Source organism: Capricornis sumatraensis, chromosome 10 (genome assembly GCF_032405125.1).
Source record: "Capricornis sumatraensis isolate serow.1 chromosome 10, serow.2, whole genome shotgun sequence".
Taxonomy (NCBI): domain Eukaryota; kingdom Metazoa; phylum Chordata; class Mammalia; order Artiodactyla; family Bovidae; genus Capricornis; species Capricornis sumatraensis.
Genome location: NC_091078.1, coordinates 21,044,119 through 21,065,183, shown reverse-complemented (window position 1 = coordinate 21,065,183; position 21,065 = coordinate 21,044,119). Strand labels below are relative to the sequence as shown.

At 39.7% G+C, this 21,065-nt stretch overlaps 1 protein-coding gene across 2 annotated transcripts in view; it reads right to left on the bottom strand.

Moving 5' to 3' along the window:
- Nucleotides 1-21,065, bottom strand: part of DNAJC12 (DnaJ heat shock protein family (Hsp40) member C12) — a 61,247-nt gene that overhangs the window by 34,008 nt on the left and 6,174 nt on the right. The window contains exon 1 of one of the 2 annotated variants that reach the window (XM_068982122.1): nucleotides 7,314-7,437. The exons of the other annotated variant lie outside the window; for it this stretch is intronic. The gene's annotated coding sequence lies outside the window, so the exon portion shown is untranslated. Of the gene's footprint in view, nucleotides 1-7,313; nucleotides 7,438-21,065 lie in introns of those variants that run through there. 2 annotated transcript variants of the gene reach the window in all.

Below are 21,065 nucleotides of genomic sequence, written 5' to 3'. Positions count from 1 at the left end.
CTCAGATAGTAAAGAATCTGCCTGCAATGCAGGAGACGGGGTTCAATCCTTGGGTCGGGAAGATCCCCTGGAGAAGGAAGTGGCAATCCATTCCAGTATTCTTGCCTAGAAAATCCCATCGACAGAGGAGCCTGGAGGGCTACAGTCCATGGGGTCACAAAGAAGCAGACACGGCTAAGCAACTAACACACATAAGAGTAGAAAGAAATAGACTAAGAGATCATTTGATAATCTATTCATTCAACAAATATTTATTGAGGACCTATTTTGTGCTCAGCATGATTGTAGAAAAAGATGTAGTAAACAGTTCTTAGGGAGCTTATAGTGCAACGGAGGGAGGGAGACAAGACGCATACAAACAAACAGGATTATTTAAAATAATGACCTGTGGGACTCCCCTGGCAGTCCAGTGGTTAAGACTGCACTTCCAATCCAGGGGAAGAGCGTTTGATCCCTGCTCCAGAAACTAAGAAACTAAGATCCCACATACTGCATGGTGGAGCCAGAAAACAAAAAAGAATGTGTACAAAGATACAGCAATAATGATAGTTATCATTACTAATTAAAATAATGAAAGTTTTGTAGAAAAATTAACTGTCCAACAATCATTTAAATAATGATGCACCTACAGTAGTATATCATATAGTCATTTTAAAAGATGTCAGTTCAGTTGAGTTCAGTCGCTCAGTCGTGTCCGACTCTTTGCAACCCCATCAACCACAGCACACCAGCCCTCTCTGTCCATCACCAACTCTCGGAGTCCACCCAAACCCATGTCCATTGAGTTGGTGATGCCATCCAAACATCTCATCCTCTGTCGTCCCCTTCCCCTCCTGCCTTCAGTCTTTCCCAGCATCAGGGTCTTTTCAAATGTAGAAATATACTTAATACCTGGGAAATGTTCACACACTGTTAGTTGAAAAAAAGGTAACAAGCAATTATGTAAACATTCACTGAGCATTGAGACTTATGCACATTACTGGGCATAAGTTATACCTCAATTGAAAAAAGAAAAAATACAAATATTAAGTTTTAGAAGTATGGTATGATTTCTGTTTTATAAATATACAGCTCTTCCTCAATTTAGCATGGGGTTTTGACACCATAAACTCATCCTAAATCAAAAATGCATTTAACCCAACTATCCTACTGAATATCATAACTTAGCCTAGCCTACCTTAAATGTGCTCAAAACACTTACATTAGCCTACAAGTGGGAAACAGCATCTAACACAAGCCTATTTAATAATGAAATGTTGAATATTTCATATAACTTATTAAATACCTGAGTGTCATACCACATGTCCCTGGCCCAGGAAAAGATCCAGATTGAGAATTCAGAGTACCATTTTTACTGTACTATATTTCTTTTGCTCTATCATATTCCAGACCAGAATACTGGAATGGCTAGCCTTTCCCTTCTCCAGGGGATCTTCCCAACCCAGGGATCAAACTCAGGTCTCCCACATTGCAGGTGGATTCTTTACCAGTGGAGCCACAAGGGAAGCCCAGCATATTACCTCATCAAATGTTAAACTGTACGGTTTAGAGGGAAATTTTAAAAGAAATCCATAGGAGCACTTACAGAATAAATGGAGAGAAGGAGGAAGGAACAAAATGCATAAGGTGTTGTAGGAAAAAATATTCAGGGAAAAGTGAAGAAAACAACTTTACAGCAGAGTGTGCTGAAGAGAATAACATTTGAGACCAGTACTCAAGATGAGAGCCAGAACATGGAGAGCCTTGAGGATCAGGCAGAGGACGCTGAACAAGTGGGGAGGCAACAGGGAACTGCTGTAGCTTCTTAAGCATGTGACATGTTAAAGTGAAGGTTTAAGGTTAATCTGGTGGCTGTGTGCATTTGGAGGAAGGAAAACTGGAAAACATTGACAATATGACTTAACCATCACTTTGAAGTTAAATTTAATTTTAATTAAATTTTATATTTTTAATGGGCACTGTTGTTTGATGTTTAGTCTCTAAACTGTGTCCAGCTCTTTTGAGACCCTATGGACTGCAGCCCACCAGGATCCTCTGTCCACGGGACCTCCCAGGCAAGAATACTGGAGCGGGTTGCCATTTCCTTTCTCCAGGGGATCTTTTCGACCCAGGGACTGAACCCACGTCTTCTGCTTGGCAGGCAGATTCTTTACCACTGAGCTACTTGGGAAGCCCGTAATGGGCACTACATGCACATACAACAAAATTTTAAAGCTATAAAAGGGATGAAAGGTAAGGGTCCCTCCCTCCTTGGGTCTTCCAGCCATTAGTTTTATTCCCTGGAGGTAACCAAGATAACCACTGCCAACAATGTCTCGTTTTTGCATTCATTATATGCATTTACACACATGTATATATATATGTGTGTGTGTGTGTGTGTATGTATGTATGTGTGTATTTATTTTTTTAATCTCAGTTCCTTAGTGTCAGACACTTCAAATCTTCAGCTCTAATAAGAAATACTACACTGAATACTCTCGTTCTTAGATTCTTTCACTCATGTTGGCACATCTTTTAGAAAAGAAAGCTAACCTATATGTAAGTCAGTAGGGATTTACTGAGAGCCTATTGGCTATACACTTACACAGTTCCTATAGTTTTGCGTTTTTTTATAAAGAACTCTGATGATTTCTTTTATTCTCCCTACATCCTATAACTGAGTTTTACCAAAATTTTTATTTCATGTAAGCATAAGGTTTTCATTACTTTCTTTAATCACCTAAAATTAAGCAGTTCTACAAATAGAATACACCTGCATCATATTGTGTTATTTATCATATTATTTACTTAACTGTGGCCTACATGTTTGACACCTTGGCTCTGAATGGTTCCCTCTTTAGTGCCCTCAACTCACAGCACTCCTTAGGATAAAGGTAAGGATTAAAAAGAAAGAGCTCATAATTCAATAAGTACCCAGCTGAAGGTGTTCTTTATGTTGTGAGGTTACAGTTTTACGTGGCATTACTGGTTATTTTCCTCATTTTGATATTTCCACATTTATTTTCACTGTCAGAATTCAGTAAAAAGCTCCTTCCCATCTTGTTTTAAGCCTCTGAGGTTTTGTTATTTTTATTAATAATAGTACTGAATGACTTGGTTACAAGATCATATCCCCAAAATAAAAACATTGATTGTAACAACTTTGCATGGCAATAGATGGTAACTAGACTTACTGTGGTGATTATATAAAAATATTAAATCATGGGAGTTCCCTGGTGGTCTAGCGGTTAGAATTTGGTGCTTTCACTGCCTTGGCCCAGGTTCAGTCCTGATTGGGAAACTGAGATGCCACAAACTACACAGTACGGTAAAAAAAAAAAAAGTCAAATCACTATGTTGTACACTTGAAACTAATATAGTACTGCATGTCACAAATAATTTAGCTGTATATATTTAAATATATATTAGTATATTTATATGTGTTCTTAGTTGCTTCAGTTGTGTCCAACTCTTGGCGACCTCGTGGACTGTAGCCCACCAGGCTCCTTTGTCAATGGGATTCCCCTGGCAAGAATACTGGAGTGGGTTGCCAGTCTCTCCTCCAGGGAATCTTCCTGACCAAGGGATCAAACCCTCGTCTCTTATGTCTCCTGCATTGGCAGACAGTTTCTTTACCACTAGTGCCACCTATGTATTTTTACATAAAATGTTGAGTTTGATAAGTCTTGATGAAAATGAATACAATGTGATTTTATAATCAGAGAAAAAGAAAATCTTAAAAGGAAGTGCCCAACCATACATCCTCATGTTTTTCTTGTTATAAAAACGGGCTTCCCTGGTGGCTCAGTGGGAAGCTACCTGCCTGCCAGTGCAGGAGACTCGGGTTTGACCTGTGGTCTGGGAAGTTCCCACGTGCGCGGAGCACTAAGCCCACGCAGCACAACAACTGAGCCTGTGCTCTAGAGCCCGAGAATCCCAGCTCTTGGGCCCACACGCCTCAGGACATAGTATTCTAAGGTTTTAATAGAAAAGTAGAAGACTTGCCTCCTATCTCCCTCTGCCTGGAGGCAAATATGGTAAAACATTTAGCTATTTCTTCTTGTATTTTTCACCATGTTTTTAAATGATGTTTATACTTCAGAATTTAAGTTCAACATATTGCACCACTGTATCCACACTTAAGTCTTGATCAAACAATAGCAAAATGACAAGAACACATTATCCAGTCCTGAATAAGAGCCTAAGTTTCACCAGTGAGACAATCCGCCCCGCCCAAAGGATGACTTTGGGGTCATATTTGTATGTATTACATGTGAATGTAATATACATGGTAGTGGTGGTGGCTTAGTTGCTCAGTTTTGTCCAACTCTTTAGACCCCATAAACTGTAGCCCCCCTGGCTCCTCCATCCATGGAATTTCCCAGGCAAGAGTACTATAGTGAGTTGCCATTTCCTTCTCCAATATAGTGTATACATTATATATAAAATAGTCAAATGCTTACATGTAATACTTAACTTTCATTATTTAGCTATATATAAAATGATCCAATGACCTATAATATTCAGCTTTTTAAATTTACTTAAACCTATATATTTAAAATACTATATTATGAAAAACTGTATTAATTTAAGAATAGTGCTGTTCTTCCACTGTATGAGAAACTTTGTAAGGTTACAAGTATAAGGTATCTACATTTTCTTCTAAAGGATGATTTGGGCAAAAAGTTTCCTTTATATTTGAATATACATAACCCTCTGTCAATTTGGGAATTCTGCTTCAATCATTCATAATTTTTAAAATCATTTTCATATTTTTTATTTTTCAAGTTGTACAATGATTAGAAATCTTCATTACTTTAATAAATATTAAATAAATAATAATTTATATAAATATAGTATAAACACATAAATAATAGGAATCTTTTGGGGGTATTGTTTGAAAAAGCAATAATATAAGGTTAGTATGTGTTTGGAGAAAAGTAGAGTACCACTTATTTATTTCTACTCTTTTCCCCAAAACTAACTTCTAAACTTGCTGCAGCATCTTATGGTAGGGTATATCTTTAATGTTCACTGGGTTTTTCTCTCTAATGATAAAGGTAATAAAAATCACGTTGGGGCATTGGCTAGTATTTTGAAAAAATGATGATGCTAGAGCCATTCCTCCTTATACCAAAGTAAGTTACAGATAACCAAATAACCCAGAAGCCATAGGATAAAATTAATAAACATGACTGTACAAAATTTATGCAGATGTGTAGTGGCAAAAAAAAATACAAATGCGAAATCAGAAGGTAGGTAAATAATGTACAAGGAAAAAAATTTCACAATTCCCATAACAGACAAAAGACTGAGTTCCCCAGTTTACAAAAGTACCAAAAAATCAGTAAGAAAAAGATTAACAACCCAATAGAAAACTGGATTAAGGATATGATTTCTTTCGGAAATATAAATAGCCATTAAATGTATCAAGAAAAGTGCAGCCTCATTCATAATTATGAAACTGCTAATCACTCAAAAGAAGATACATTGTTTACTTCTCAGAGAGGCAAAATTTCTAAAGTTGATAATACCCAATGCTAGAATAGAAGGGAGGAAGCAAACACCTTCATACATTGCTGGATACTACTATAAATCAGTGTGTGTGCGCGTGCTCAGTTGGTTCTGACTTTGCAACCCTATAGACTGTAGGCCACCAGGCATCTCTGTCTCTGGGATTTTCCAGGCAAGAATAAGGTAGTGGCTTACCATGCCCTCCTCCGGGGAATCTTCCCTACCCAGAGATTGAACTTGTGTCTACTGCATTGGCAGGTGAATTCTTTACCACTGAGCCACCTGGGAATTCCAGTGTAAACTGGTACAGTTTAGCAATTTGGTGATATTTGTAAACTTTTATAAAGCATATATCTCCTTGGCTTGATAATTTTTCTATACAAATTTATCCTGTGGATTTACACCAAAATATGTTCCAGGCAGTCATTGCAAAATTGTTTGCAACAGAAAAAAGTTGGAAATAATCAAAATGTCCCTCAATGGGATGGTGAAGATCAATGGATGAATAAATTATGGTATTTTTGTTATGAAATACCATACAATCATTTTAAAAAAAGAGTAAGATAGCTCTTTTTGTGCAGTATGGAAAGATCTCTAAGATGAATTATCAAATGAAAAAGAAAGTCTAAAAAGAGTATGATGTCATTACCTCTTTTGCATACTTTTTCATAATTCATATATTTATTGACCAAAAAAGAAATTTCCCTGTGTAAGTGGACCCCTGCATTTCAAAGCCCGTTTTGTTCAAGGGTCAACTATATGTACATTTGCACCTGATTTTTTTCTTTAAAAATCAAATATACGGATTCCTTTTAAGGGAGGGAGCTGAGCAGGTACAGAAAGCCTTTAATTTCGGTTTACATCTCTCTGAACTGTTAGTGTGAAGTCAATATAGTCATCCTACCACTTTTGTTTTCTGTATGCTTTTTATTCTATTTAATAACTTGTATCTATCTCCTTACAGGCCCGGCTTTCGAGATCTTAGTTCCCCCACCAGGAATGGAACCCAGGCCGCCTACAGCGGAAGCAGGGAGCCCCACCCACTGCACCCGCACGGAATTCCCTTGGGATGCTTTTTAAAAGAACAAATATAATTTAATTTACACAAGCTGGTTAAAAAGAAAAAAATTTTTAACTTAAAAAAAAATACATATACCAAATACAGAAATCACAGAGAGCTTTTTAACTTAGCGAAAGCTCTTCGCATGTGCCCCGTCAGAGGCCCAGCCTCAGAACCAGAAAAACCGCCCAGTCTCCTACGACCCAGGCGGCAGTCGCCGTCCCAGGACTACAGCTCCCACAAGACATCGCGGAAATGGGCGTGTAAAAGGAGCGACAAAGGAAAGCTCAGTTACTTCCGGCCTCCCGGAAATGTCCCTCCGGAAATGCCTTAAAAAAAAAACGCACAGAGATTTCCGAGCCTTCTAAGGGAGGGGGAAAAAGCCAAAAGAGCTCAAACGGTAAGTCTAGAAAAGTTTCCAAGCCCCAGGAGCTCCGAGCGAGAACAGAAATTAGGCAGCCCATAGCAATTAGGTGGGCTCCACGCGGACAACTCAGAGTCGTTCTGACTAGCAGCTACTCCGTTTTCCTTCCAGTCTAGCGCCAAGTTCTGCTATGCAGAACGAAATCGGCACCTTCCCCTTGCGGTCCTTCGGAACCCTAACTTCCAAGACGCCAAAGCCCAAGTTCCAGAAAGACCCTGCAATCGTTCGTTCTGATTTCCCACAGCACGGGCCCCTGCTCCCTTCTCAAGCTGGGGTTTGGACATCAGCTGAGCGCTCTGATTAAAAACGGAATCTCATTTCTGATTTAGCTCCTACCTCTCAATGTCTTTTCTTCAGAATCTGCTGCTCCGTTCCAGCGTAATATTCAGTGGAAAGAAAACGGAACTTGCCAAGACCTTAACCTCACTCTTTCAGACCTGGTTGCCAGAGCAAAAGAACATTCTGAGACAGGAACAGGATATGTTTAAAAAAAAAAAAAAAAAAAAGGAAAAGGTCTTTCTGTTAAATCAGACATAAAATAGAATCTGTAAATGATTCGTTAAAGGCTGTTGAAACATTGCTTTGAAGCTTCAGTCAAGTGCAAAGTGCAGTGACAAATGCTAGTAATCCTCTTGTTAATGTTAGTGAGGGACAGAGGATAAAAGGGAACTCTGCTTAATTTGGCTGTGAACCTAAAACTGCTCTTCAAAGTTACTTATTAATTTTAAAAATAAAATAACAGTAACAACAGGAAGAATAATCACCATTATTGAGCTCCTACTGTATGCCATGAATAAACCTAGCATTTGAACTGTGCTGTTTCTGACTCCAAAGCTCTTAGTGAACATAATGCATAAAAGCACTGCATCAGATTTGGCCAGAATTTCGGCATTTCAGAAAATGCACTTGACAAGGCTGTTAGGAAACCTGATTTCTAGTATCAGCTCTCCACTGGCTCCTTGTTGAGCGGCACCACCTCGATTTGTGAAGGAGAATTCAAGACCAGAGCAGTGATTCTCAAACTTAAAAGTGCACATGAATCACATGGATTTGGTGAAGATGCAACTTCTGCTTCAGGATGTTTGGGATAGGTCTGAGATTCTGCATTTCTGACACGCCCCCAGCTGAAGTCCCTGTTAATCCAGGAATAGCAAAGGACGGGATGACCTCTGAGATCCTTTTAAGTTCTAACCCTCAGCATGGATCATTCTTTCCCACTCTAATCTTAGCACCTTTGCTCTTAAGGAAATATGGAAGGATATGTCAAAAAGGAGAATGACTGAAGTACAGATTCCTACTGAAGCCAAAATATGAAAATTAAAAATAACTGTAGACTATAGTGTCTCTGGAAAGATACACAAGAAACCCATAAGAGTACTTATCTTCAAGGAAGTAGACTTGATGATCCAAATATAGGAATGGAAGGTAAACATTATACTTCTATAACTTTCATAATTTCACTCTGTGTGTGCTTTCTCTTTTTAAAAAATAATTCATTTTTAATTATCATTGAAAAATGGTTTAATATGTCACTTGTTAGTGAGGCAGAAATCACCAGGTTTTTAGTTTAGGCCTCCTGTTATTATCACAGATTTCTTTTAAACAAAGAAATTCCATGAACAGTCACTCAATTATGTTTGGGAAACAAGCACTTAAATATCTCCCCGAGGTTTCAGCTTTTTCCCCCTCTTCTCAAATAGAACTACAGACAAGTATATTGGTAACGTGAAAGTGTTCGTCTCTCAGTTGTGTCCAACTCTGCGACCCCATGGACTTATAGCCTGCCAGTCTCTATGTACATGGAATTCTCCAGGCAAAAATACTGGAGTGGGTAACCATTCCCTTCTCCAGGGGATCTTCCTGACCCAGGGATGGAACCCAGGTCTCCTGCATTGCAGGCAGATTCTTTACCGTCTGAGCCACAAGGGAAGCCATATTAGCAGTATAGTAGTCAAATAAGATATAACAGCAATTTTAGGAAAATAGTGACTTAAGGGCATGAAATTGGGCCGAATAACTCATGAGGTAACTTCTGGCAGTAAGATCAAGATTATCTGGTCTTATGAGTTCTGATTACCAGATACCAGACCAGTGACCCTCTCTAGTCTGACTGCACATTAAAATCACTTGGTGGGGAAGTTCCTGGTGGTCCAGTGGTTAGGATTCTGGGCTTCCACTGCAGGCGGCCCGGGTTCAATCCCATAAGCCATGTGACCTGGCCAAAAATAATCACTTGGTGAATATATATATATACACACACATATTTATACACATATGTTTATATACATTTACGTACACAACAGTGCCAAGACCCTCCTTTAGAGCAATTAAAATGGACTTCCTGGGGTTGAGGCATGGGTATTTTTTTTAAGGCTATCACCAGAGATTAAAATGTGCATCAAGGTATGACCTAGACCAAGGATATCAATCTGATACCAGGATTATTCCAAGTACAAATGCAATAAAAACAAGAAACTTCTAATGAATATTTTGTGTCCTAGGCCCCATCATCCTCTTTAATAAATTCAAAGAATCCATTGGCTCTGATAAATTCACAGTATAGTGTATGTTTGCCAAAAGGAACTGAAATCTAAATATAGAATAATACTCATGAACAGTTTCAAAGCTCAGCAAAAATCTTTTGAGTACTTGGCTGGTACCTACCACTGTGAGAGATAGAAAAGAAATCTGCTTTTGCAGTTTCTCACAGGGAACTTGCATTGCAATTAAAGAGACAAGAATGAACTTATGACCCACTGATCAAATCAGTCCTGCCAAACCATGTTCTTAAAATGTGATTTCATTGCCAATGTATTAAATTTGGGAGATTTTGCATAAAACTCCAGAGTCCTATCTTCTCTTAAAAAGATCTGATGATTTGGGATTCCCTTGCTTCCCTGGTAGCTCAATTAGTAAAGAATCCACCTGCAATGCAATTGCCCAGTTCCTGGATCAGAAGATCTGCTGGAGAAGGGATAGGCTACCCACTCCAGTATTCTTGGGCTTCCCTCATGGCTCAGATGGTAAAGAATCTGCTTGCAATGCGGGAGTCCTGGGTTTGATCTCTGGATTGGGAAGATCCCCTGGAGAAGGGAAAGGCTACCCACTCCAGTATTATGGCCTGGAGAATTCCATGGACTATATAGTCCATGGTGTCACAAAGAGTCAGACACAACTGAGCGACTTTCACTTCACTTACCATTCCTAATGGCAGCATTTTTCTGAAGCTGAGCTGGGAGTAAATACCTCCTTTATGTGAGACCCATGCTGCTGAGTCTACCACAGTCTCCAAACTCTCTGTTGCTTTCTGATACTGAAGTTAATAATCAGTTGCCAGGCATTATCACATATTTTTATGATAAAGTTAAGAGGAAAGTGAAATATTTTTGATCCCCCTTTTTCAAATGTAGAGCAACAAAAACTGGAGCAAGAAGGCCCCATATTTCACATCCTGGTCCCTATACACATCTGAGTTTATGCCCCATGATCTACACTGATTGTATGTTCATTATCCAAATAAAAAACTATATTCAGGTAATTCAAGTACTGGCTAAATGCCTGTGGTCTTGAGTCAGACAGGGATTCAGTTCCAAGCTACCACTTATCAGCCATACGTAGGCGTATGGCCCAATGCCTCAGGTCTACCTTCTCCATCTGTACAAGGGAAGCGATCAGAGCAGCACCTCCCAGGGTTGATTTGAGGGTTGAACAGGGTAACATTAATTAACATGGTATCTGGTACCCAATGACAACTCCCTAAACATCAGTTATTTTTATCCTGGTTAGGAAATGCCAAGGTATGAGTTAAGGATGGGGCACAGAAGGAAATGGCAACCCACTCTAGTACTCTTGCCTGGAAAACCCACAGACAGACAAGCTTGGCAGGTTATAGTCCATGGGGTCACAAAGTCAGACACAACTAAGCAACTAACACACACACAAAGTGAGTTGTTGGGGAACCTTTGTAGAAGGATGAGCTGACCAAGATGCGTGGAAGATATAGATTGTTCACATGGAGAAGAGACAAAGCAAGATAGGCCTGAGCAGAGGCTCAGAAGAGATGGTGATCAGGGCCTGAATATTTAAGCCACACCATTGTAAGACTGCTGCACTGGAGCGTTTTCCTCATGGTTTACTTTTGAACTCTAAAGACTACTTTTCGATTGCTTTATGATATACAGTAGATGACTGTAACAATCACTGTAGAGATTTTGGGCTCTTTCCCACTCATGCTTTGGCAAGGATTTCAAGAATTCAAACATCTGAATGTTTCAGAGTTCTGTTAAAGATACATTAGCTGGGAATGGAATGTTTGTGCTTGTACTCAGTCACCAGGACTGCCCCACGCTTGCCACTAGAGGGACTAGAACCAAAGGAATCATCAAGCTTCTGGGTACAATTTTCACCTTCCTAGATTCTTACTCAATACTCTATTAACATTTTTTTCCCTTGAAACATATTTTTTTTTTGCACTTTAAAATACTTTAAAAAATCCAAATTCTCCTGTATTATTTCTTCTTTTTGTTCTGTGTAAAAGGGGGGAAATTAAAAAGCTAGAATACCACCTCCCCCTAAAAAAAATCCAGATCCTGCCGTGGTATAGAAAATTAGAGTCCTACTAACCATCATCCCCACAAAATAGCCACTTAATAATGGTAATAAGATTTTCTGTCTCCTTCCAGATGTTTTCAATTTGTATACAAACATATGTATTATTCTTTTATTTAAACCCATGATTTGTCCCCTGACTAGCACTTTGATTTCACCCCCTACCAGGCTCTGCCTGCTGTACAGACAATATTCTAGATCTTCAAACTTGCCAACCTGTTCCAGGACTTTTGCACTCAGGACGTTTGCACTCACTACATTATCTTCTTGAACCACTTACTTCTCCCAGGTTATCCTCACTCAGAGCTCAATTCATATGTCATTTCCTCAGAGAGGTCTTTGTGATACCCATCAGGTAACTATTCCCCAGCCCATGTCACTCTCCGTCACCATTAGTTTTACTTTCTGCTTCTATCACTGTTTGAAATTAACCTTGTTTATTTAAATGTTTGCCTACTGTATTATTGTTTAGTTACTCAGTCATGTCTGACTCTTTGTGACCCCATGGACTGTAGCCCACCAGGTTTCTCAGTCCATAGGATTACTCAGGTAAGAATACTGGAGTGGATTGCCATTTCCTTCTCCAGGGGATCTTCCCAACCCAGGGATCAAACCCATCTCCTGCACTGACAGGTGGATTCTTCAGAACTGAGCCATCTGTGAGGCCCTATGCACTACTAAAATGTAACCTCCATGATAACAGGAACTTTGGCTGCCTGATGTACTTCCATATCACTAGTATCTAGAACATAAATTAGGGACCTAAAAGTATTTGTTAATTAAATAAATAAATGAAAAGAGTGTTGTACATATTATTCTGTGACTTTTTTCTCACTTAACATATCTTGTTCAAGTTATAATTTACTTATTGTAGATAAGCCTATTCTTTTATTTCAGTCAGTCTTAATTTTTAATTCAATTTCTTTTAAGTTACATATTCAAAAACCTCAAAAGTAGAAATGTAGAAAGGTAGTCAGTGAAAAGTCTCACATCTACTTCTATCTACCATATACTGTCCCCAGTCAACCAGGTAAACATTTATGTTAGGTTATTGTATATCCTTCCTTATGTCAAGCACACATATGTGTATTTTTTTATTCTTATTTCTTCCCTTTTTTGCATAAAACAGAAGCATAATATATATATATAAGGTTCTACACCTTTATTCTTCTAATGCTTCATGGTATTCATAATTTATATGGACCTATAATTTATTTTGCTCAGTTCTCTATTAATTGACTTTTGGTTGTTTCTGAATTTTATTATTGTAATTGATGTTTCAGTAATCATTTTTATTTTTAATATAAATTTATTTATTTTAATTGGAGGTTAATTACTTTACAATACTGTATTGGTTTTGCCATACATCAACATGAATCCACCACAGGTATACACGTGTTCCCCATCCTGAACCCCCCTCCCACCTCCCTCCCCATACCATCCCTCTGGGTCGTCCCAGCGCACCAGCCCCAAGCATCCAGTATCATGCATTGAACGTAGACTGGCGATTTGTTTCATATATGATATTATACATGTTTCAATGCCATTCTCCCAAATCATCCCACATTCTCCCTCTCCCACAGAATGCAAAAGCCTGTTCTATACATCTGTGTCTCTTTTGCTGTCTCGCATACAGGGTTACCATCTTTCTAAATTCCATATATATGTGTTAGTATACTGTATTGGTGTTTCTCTTTCTGGCTTACTTCACTCTGTATAATAGGCTCCAGTTTCATCCACCTCATTAGAACTGATTCAAATGTATTCTTTTTAGTGGCTGAGGAATACTCCATTGTCTACAAGCAATAAATGCTGGAGAGGGTGTGGAGAAAAGGGAACCCTCCTACACTGTTGGTAGGAGTGCAAAGTAGTACAGCCACTATGGAGAACAGTGTGGAGATTCCTTAAGAAACTGGAAATAGAACTGCCTTATGACCCAGCAATCCCACTACTGGGCATACACACCGAGGAAACCAGAATTGAAAGAGACACGTGTACCCCATTCATCACAGCACTGTTTATAATAGCCAGGACATGGAAACAACCTAGATGCCCATCAGCAGATGAATGGATAAGAAAGCTGTGGTACATATACACAATGGAATAACCATTTTTATACTTGGTTACTGTACAGAGGAATAAATTCCTGGGAGTGGAATGACTAAATCTAAAGACCTATATATATATATTAAATCATGAAAGATCTTACCAGATTTCCTTCCAAGAAGGTTGCCTCAATTTCTACTCCCACCACAGTACAAGAGCACAGCTTCCCCACACCCTCACCAAGTCCTAAATATTATAGGCTTGAAAATATTTGCAGATCTGATGGATGAAAAATGGTTGCTACTGTTGTTTTTAACTGTCATTTCTCTATGTATGAGTGAAGTTGAATATCTTTTCATATTTTTAAAATAGGTTTATTGATATGTAGTTCACATTCCATATAATTTACTTATTCAAAGTGTACAGTTGGATGGTTTTTAGTATACTCACAAGTATCAATGCAGTTGCACAGAGGTGCAACCATCAAGGTCAATTTTAGCACATTTGCATCACTTCAAAAAGAAGCCCATATTCTATCACTGAAAAAGCAAGAGAGTTCCAGAAAAAAAATCTACTTCAGCTTTATTGACTATGCCAAAGCCTTTGACTGTGTGGATCATAAAAACTGTGGAAAATTCTGAAAGAGATGTGAATGCCAGACCACCTGACCTGACTCCTGAGAAATCTATATGCAGGTCAAGAAGCAACAGTTAGAGCTGGACATAGAACAACAGACTGGTTCCAAATCAGGAAAGGAGTGCATCAAGGCTGTATACTGTCACCCTGCTTATTTAACTTACATGCAGAGTATATCATGCAAAATGTCAGGCTGGATAAAGCACAAGCTGGAATCAAGATTGCCAGGAGAAACATCAATAACCTCAGTTTTGCAGATGATACCACCCTTACAGCAGAAAACGAAGGAGAACTAAAGAGCCTCTTGATGAAAGTGAAAGAGGAAAGTGGAAAAGTTGGCTTAAAATTCAACATTCAGAAAACTAAGATCGTGGCTTCTGGTCCCATCGCTTCATGGCAGATAGATGGGGAAACAATGGAAACAGTGAGAGACTTTATTTTTCAGTTCAGTCAGTTCAGTTCAGACCAGTTGATCAGTCATGTCCGACTCTTTGTGACCCCATGGACTGCAGCACACCAGGCTTCCCTGTCCATCACCCACTCCCCGAGCCAACTCACTCATGTCCTTCCCATCACTGATGCCATCCAACCATCTCATCCTCTGTCGTCCCTTTCTCCTCTTGCCTTCATTCTTTCCCAGCATCAGGGTCTTTTCCAATGAGTCCATTCTTTGCATCAGGTAGCTAAAGTATTGGAGCTTCTGCATCAGCATCAGTCCTTCCAATGAATATTCAGGAATGATTTCCTTTAGGATCGACAGGTTGGATCTCCTTGCTGTCCAAGGGACTCTCAAGAGTCTTCTCCAGCACCACAGTTCAAAAGCATCAATTCTTTGGTGCTCAGCTTTCTTTATAATCCAACTCTCACATCCATACATGACTACTGGAAAAACCATAGCTTTGACTAGATGGACCTTTGTTGGTAAAGTAATGTCTCTGCTTTTTAACATGCTGTCTAGGTTGGTCATAGCTTTTCTTCCAAGGAGCAAGTGTCTTTTAATTTCTTTTAATTTTCTTTGCACAGCCCCAATTCTTTGTAATCTAACAAATAACAGCTTGCCTCGACAAGCAGTATTTCCTCTTGTGATGATGAGCTTATTGTCAGGAGAAACTATTTGCCTCACAAAATAATTTGAATCACAAGCGAGTCTCCCATTCAACTAATGAGAAAAGTCAATATGTAAGTAATGCTTCAACAGCATTCTTTTCAGAGTTATGGCTACCCTGTATTTTTATGGATAAAAATAAACACCCTCTTAATTTTCTGTAGTCAGTAGATAAACTGAAAAAAAAAGTGATTATCTTTAAATGGATACTAAATCAAGTTTGAGAGGCAAACTCTAATGCAAAACTTGTGTAAGAAACGAAAGTAAACTGGTTTTTCCATTAAAATCAAAGCCCACAGGACTTCCCTGGTGGTCCAGTGGCTAAGACTCCATGCTCCAAGGGGGGGCCAAGGTTTGATCCCTGGTCAGGGAACTAGATCCCACCAGGCACAACTAAGACCCAGTGCAGCCAAATATATAATTAAAAATAAGTAAATACTGAGAAAATTGAAGCCACCTCCCCCCAACCCCCTCCCCCAATCAGAATGGGAGAAAGTGCAAGGCATATATCTACTCAGGGAATTATATTCAGAATATGTAAACCCTTATGGCTAAATAGTACGTAGGCAAATAACCTAACTAAAACACTAGCAACAGTTTGAATACACATTTCTCCAAAGACATAAAAATGACCAACAAGGTAATAAATGCTGTTCAATGAAAACATGTTCATTGAAAAAATATTCAACATCATTAATCATTAGGGAAACACAAATCAAAACCACTTCATACCCTCTAGGGTGGCTCAGACCATGGTGACAAGAAGACAAGTGGAGGCAAAGATGTGCAGGAATTGGAACACTGAAACTGTGTTGATGGGGTAATGATGGTAAGACTGCTGTGGGAAACAGCCTGGCAGTCATTCATCAGGTAATTGAAACATGGTTTACCACAAGTTTCAGCAATTCCACTCCAACATATATGGACAACAGAACTAAAAAACATAGGCTCACACATAAATCTGTACATGAATGTTTATACCAGCATTATTCCCAATTGTCCAAATGTGGAAACAACCCCATTGTCCATCAACTAGTGAAGAGATCAACAAAGTGTGGTGCATCCATACAATAAAATATTATCTTGAAAATGTTATGCTAAATACAAGAAGCTATTCACTAAAAAACACATGTTGAATGATTGTATTTATATGGAATATCCAGAGCAGCCAAATCTGCACAAATAGAGCAAAGATGCTTGCTCCTTGGAATAAAAGTTATCATCAACCTAGACAGCATATTAAAAAGAAGAGACATTACTTTACCAACAAAGGTCCATCTAGTCAAAGCTATGGTTTTTCAAGTAGTCACGTATGGATGTGAGAGTTGGATCATAAAGAAAGCTGAGCACCGAAGAATTGATGCTTTGGAATTGTGGTGTTGGAAAAGACTCTTGAGAGTCCCTTGGACACAGCAAGGAGATCCAACCTGTCGATCCTAAAGGAAATCATTCCTGAATATTCATTGGAAGGACTGATGCTGATGCAGAAGCTCCAACACTTTGGCTACCTGATGCAAAGAATGGACTCATTGGAAAAGACCCTGATGCTGGGAAAGATTGAAGACAGGAAGAGAAGGGGATGACAGAGGATGAGATGGTTGGATGGCATCACCGACTCTATGGACATGAGTTTGAGCAAGCTCTGGGAGTTAGTGATGGACAGGGAAACCTGGCATGCTGCAGTCCATGGGGTCACAAAGAGTTGGACACAACTGAGTGACTGAACTGAACTGAACTGAACTGAACTGAAGCTGGAGACTGGGTGAAGAGAAGGAGTGACTACTGAGGGGCCCTGTTCAATTTTAGGGACAACTGCAGTGTTCTAACATAGTAGTGATTGCTTCAGCATCAAACCTCCACATTCTTAATAGTAAAAAAGAAAACCCTTGACTCATATGTATGCATTAAAAGGATGAATTCTATCTCACCTTCATTCTTAAGAAGCATAACAGAAAATAACTGCACACTGCATCTGGTTTCCTAGGGCAGCAGCAGTGATAATGATGTGCAGAAGATTGGCAGTGAGAGGCAAGGATGGAGGCAGGGGGTTAGCGGGGGAAGGAGACAGGATGCAGCTGAGGTCTCTCCTTAGATGGGTTGGGAGGAAATCAGGAGGCCACTTCGGGGAGTAATTAGGTAAGACTTGTCAATGATACAAGGTACATGTTCTGTTAGGAAAAGTTTCTACTTCTTAAAATTAATCCTATATATTTAGACTCTGGCTGATGCATTGCTGTAGAAGAGAATTTCATGGTGGCATCATAGAGGAAGACTAGAAATGTCCCAAACGTTCTTCAACAGCAGACTGGCTAAATAAATTCTGACTTAGCCAATTAATAGAATACTGCACTGCTGCTGCTAAGTCGTTTCAGTCGTGTCCAACTCTGTGCAACCCCATAGACAGCAGCTCACCAGGCTCCTCCGTCCATGGGATTTTCCAGGCAAGAGTACTAAAGAACAATTACATTTACATGTGCAGATGGAAGAAATGGAAAAATATATGGTTAAGTTTAAAAAGACAAATATAAAAAATGTAAATGGCATCCCCATATTTTAGGAAAGTTAAAACAGAGAACAAATCTTGTATATTAATAGTACAGTGGGGACTTTCCTGGTGGTCCACTGCCTAAGACTCCACGTGCTCAATGCTGTGGGCCTAGTTCAATTCCTCATCAGGGAACTAGATCCCACATGCTGCAGCCAAGACCTGGTGCAGCCAAATAAATAAAACCAAATATATATAAGTATGGCGGAGCAAGATGGCGGAGTAGAAGGACGTACGCTCATCTTCTCCCGAGAGAACGCCAAAATTACAACTCATTGCTGAACAACTGTCAACAGGAAAATGTTGGATCCCACCAAAAAAGATACCCCACATCCAAGGGCAAAGGAGAAGCCCAGCCAAGATGGTATGAGGGGAAAAATCACATTTAGAATCAAACCCCATACCCTCCAGAGACACTCGGAGGGCCCAAACAAACCTTCTGCTCACCAGGACCCAGCAACCCCACAGAGACTGAGCCAGGACTATGTTTGAGTGTCTCCTGTGGAGGTATGGGTCAGCAGTGGCCTGCTGCAGGGCCAAGGGCTCTGGGTGCAGCAGACCTGGGTATGGCATAAGCCCTCTTGGAGGAGGTCACTATTAACCCCACCATAGAACCGCCAGCACTTACACAGGACTGGGGAAACAGACTCTTGGAGGGCACAAACAAAACTTTGTGCACACTGGGACCCAGGAGAAAGGAGCAGTGACCCCAAAAGAGGCTGACCTGGACTTGCCCCTGAGTATCCAGGAGTCTGTGGCAGAGGTGTGGGTCTTGGCTTGCTGCAGGCTGGGGCACTCAGTGCAGCAGTGTATGCATGGGATCTTTTGAAGGAGATTGGGTCGCACAGAGTTGGACATGACTGAAGCGACATAGCAGCAGCAGCAGCCATTATCTTCATTACCTCCACAATAGTTTGGCCTCAGGTCAAACAACAAGGAGGGAACACAGACCTGCCCATCAACAGAAAATTGGATTAAAGAATTACTGAGACGCCCCGCTCAGTCAGTCTCTCCCATCAGGAAGCTTCCATAAGCTTCTTAACCTTATCCATCAGAGGGCCAACAGAATGAAAACCACAAGAAGAAAATGATACAAATGGACTTTTTACAAACCAGAAATACCATCACAGGCATAGAAAACAAACATGGTTACAAAAGTGGGGAGGAAGGGGAAAAATTAGCCTGGGATTAAAATATCTACACAACTGTCTATAACATAGAAAATCAACAAGGACCTACTGTATATCACCTGGAACTATACTCAATATTTTATAATGAGGGATAATGAAAAAGAATCTAGAAAATAATATATTTCTGTGTGTGTGTGTGTGTATGTGTCTGTATAGCAAAGTGATTCAGTTATATATACATACATATATCAGTTTGGTTCAGTTTAGTTGCTCAGTCGTGTCCAACTCTTTGTGATCGCATGGATGGCAGCACGCCAGGCCTCCCTGTCCATCACCAACTCCCGGAGTCCACCCAAACTCATGTCCATTGAGTCAGTGATGCCATCCAACCATCTCATCCTGTCGTCCCATTCTCCGCCTGCCCTCAATCTTTCCCAGCATCAGGGTCTTTTCAAATGAGTCAACTCTTTGCATCAGGTGGCCAAAGTATTGGAGTTTCAGCTTCAACATCAGTCCTTCCAATGAATATTCAGGACTGGTTTCCTTTAGAATGGACAGGTTGGATCTCCTTGCTGTCCAAGGGACTCTCAACAGTCTTCTCCAACACCACAGTTCAAAAGCATCAATTCTTCAGTGCTCAGCTTTCTCTACAGTCCAGTTCTCACGTCCTTACATGACTACTGGAAAAACCATAGCCTTGACTAGACAGACCTTTGTTGGTAAAGTAATGTCTCTGCTCTTCAATATGCTGTCTAGGCTGGTCATAACTTTCCTTCCAAGGAGTAAGCATCTTTTAATTTCATGGCTGCAGTCACCATCTGCAGTGATTTTGGAGCCCCCCAAAATAAAGTCTGACACTGTTTCCACTGTTTCCCCATCTATTTCCCATGAAGTGATGGAACCAGATCTTTGTTTTCTGAATGTTGAGCTTTAAGCCAACTTTTTCACGCTCCACTTTCACTTTCATCAAGAGGCTTTTTAGTTCCTCTTTACTTTCTACCATAAGGGTGGTGTCATCTGCATATCTGAGGTTATTGATATTTTTCCCAGCAATCTTGATTCCAGCTTGTGCTTCATCCAGCCCAGCGTTTCTCATGATGTACTCTGCATATAAGTTAAATAAACAGGGTAACAGTATATAGCCTTGATGTACTCCTTCCTGAGTTTGGAACCAGTCTGTTGTTCCATGTCCAGTTCTAACTGTTGCTTCCTGACCTGCATACAGGTTTCTCAAGAGGCAGGTCAGGTGGTCTGGCATTCCCATCTCTTTCAGAATTTTCCACAGTTTATTGTGTTCCACACAGTCAAAGCCTTTGGCATAGTCAATAAAGCAGAAATAGATGTTTTTCTGGAACTCTTTTCACTTTTTCGATGATCCAGCGGATGTTGACAATTTGATCTCTGGTTCCTCTGCCTTTTCTAAAACCAGCTTGAAAATCTGGAAGTTCATGGTTCACATATTGCTGAAGCGTGGCTTGGAGAATTTTGAGCATTACCCTGCTAGCATGTGAGATGAGTGCAAGTGGCCTGTAGTTTGAGCATTCTTTGGCATTGCCTTTCTTAGGGATTGGAATAAAAACTGACATACATATATACTTGCTGTTTATTAATTTTTAAATGTCACAGAAGTGTTTAAGAGGTCTTGCCTACCCAGATAGAGAAGCATGGCACACATGAAATAAAAGCGTATATATTGTGTTCTACATGCCAGGCAATGTTTTGGGGCATTCTGTTTTCTGAAAACTCACTTAATTCTCCAGAAAAACCTGATGAGGTAGACAGTTCTTTCCGTTTTTCAGATGAGCAAACTTACAGGTAGAAAAGAGTCTTGCCTGTTGTCATATAACTAAGAGAAGCAGAACTAAAATTGCAATCTTGGTAGTCTGTTTCCTGTGTTCTCTTAACCATCTATATTATCTCTTTATTCACATGTCTTACATCTTATTGTGCTATTTGGGCCAGTTAAAATACGTATTTTCTTGAATTAATGTATTATTCCAGTACAGAAAATTTCACAT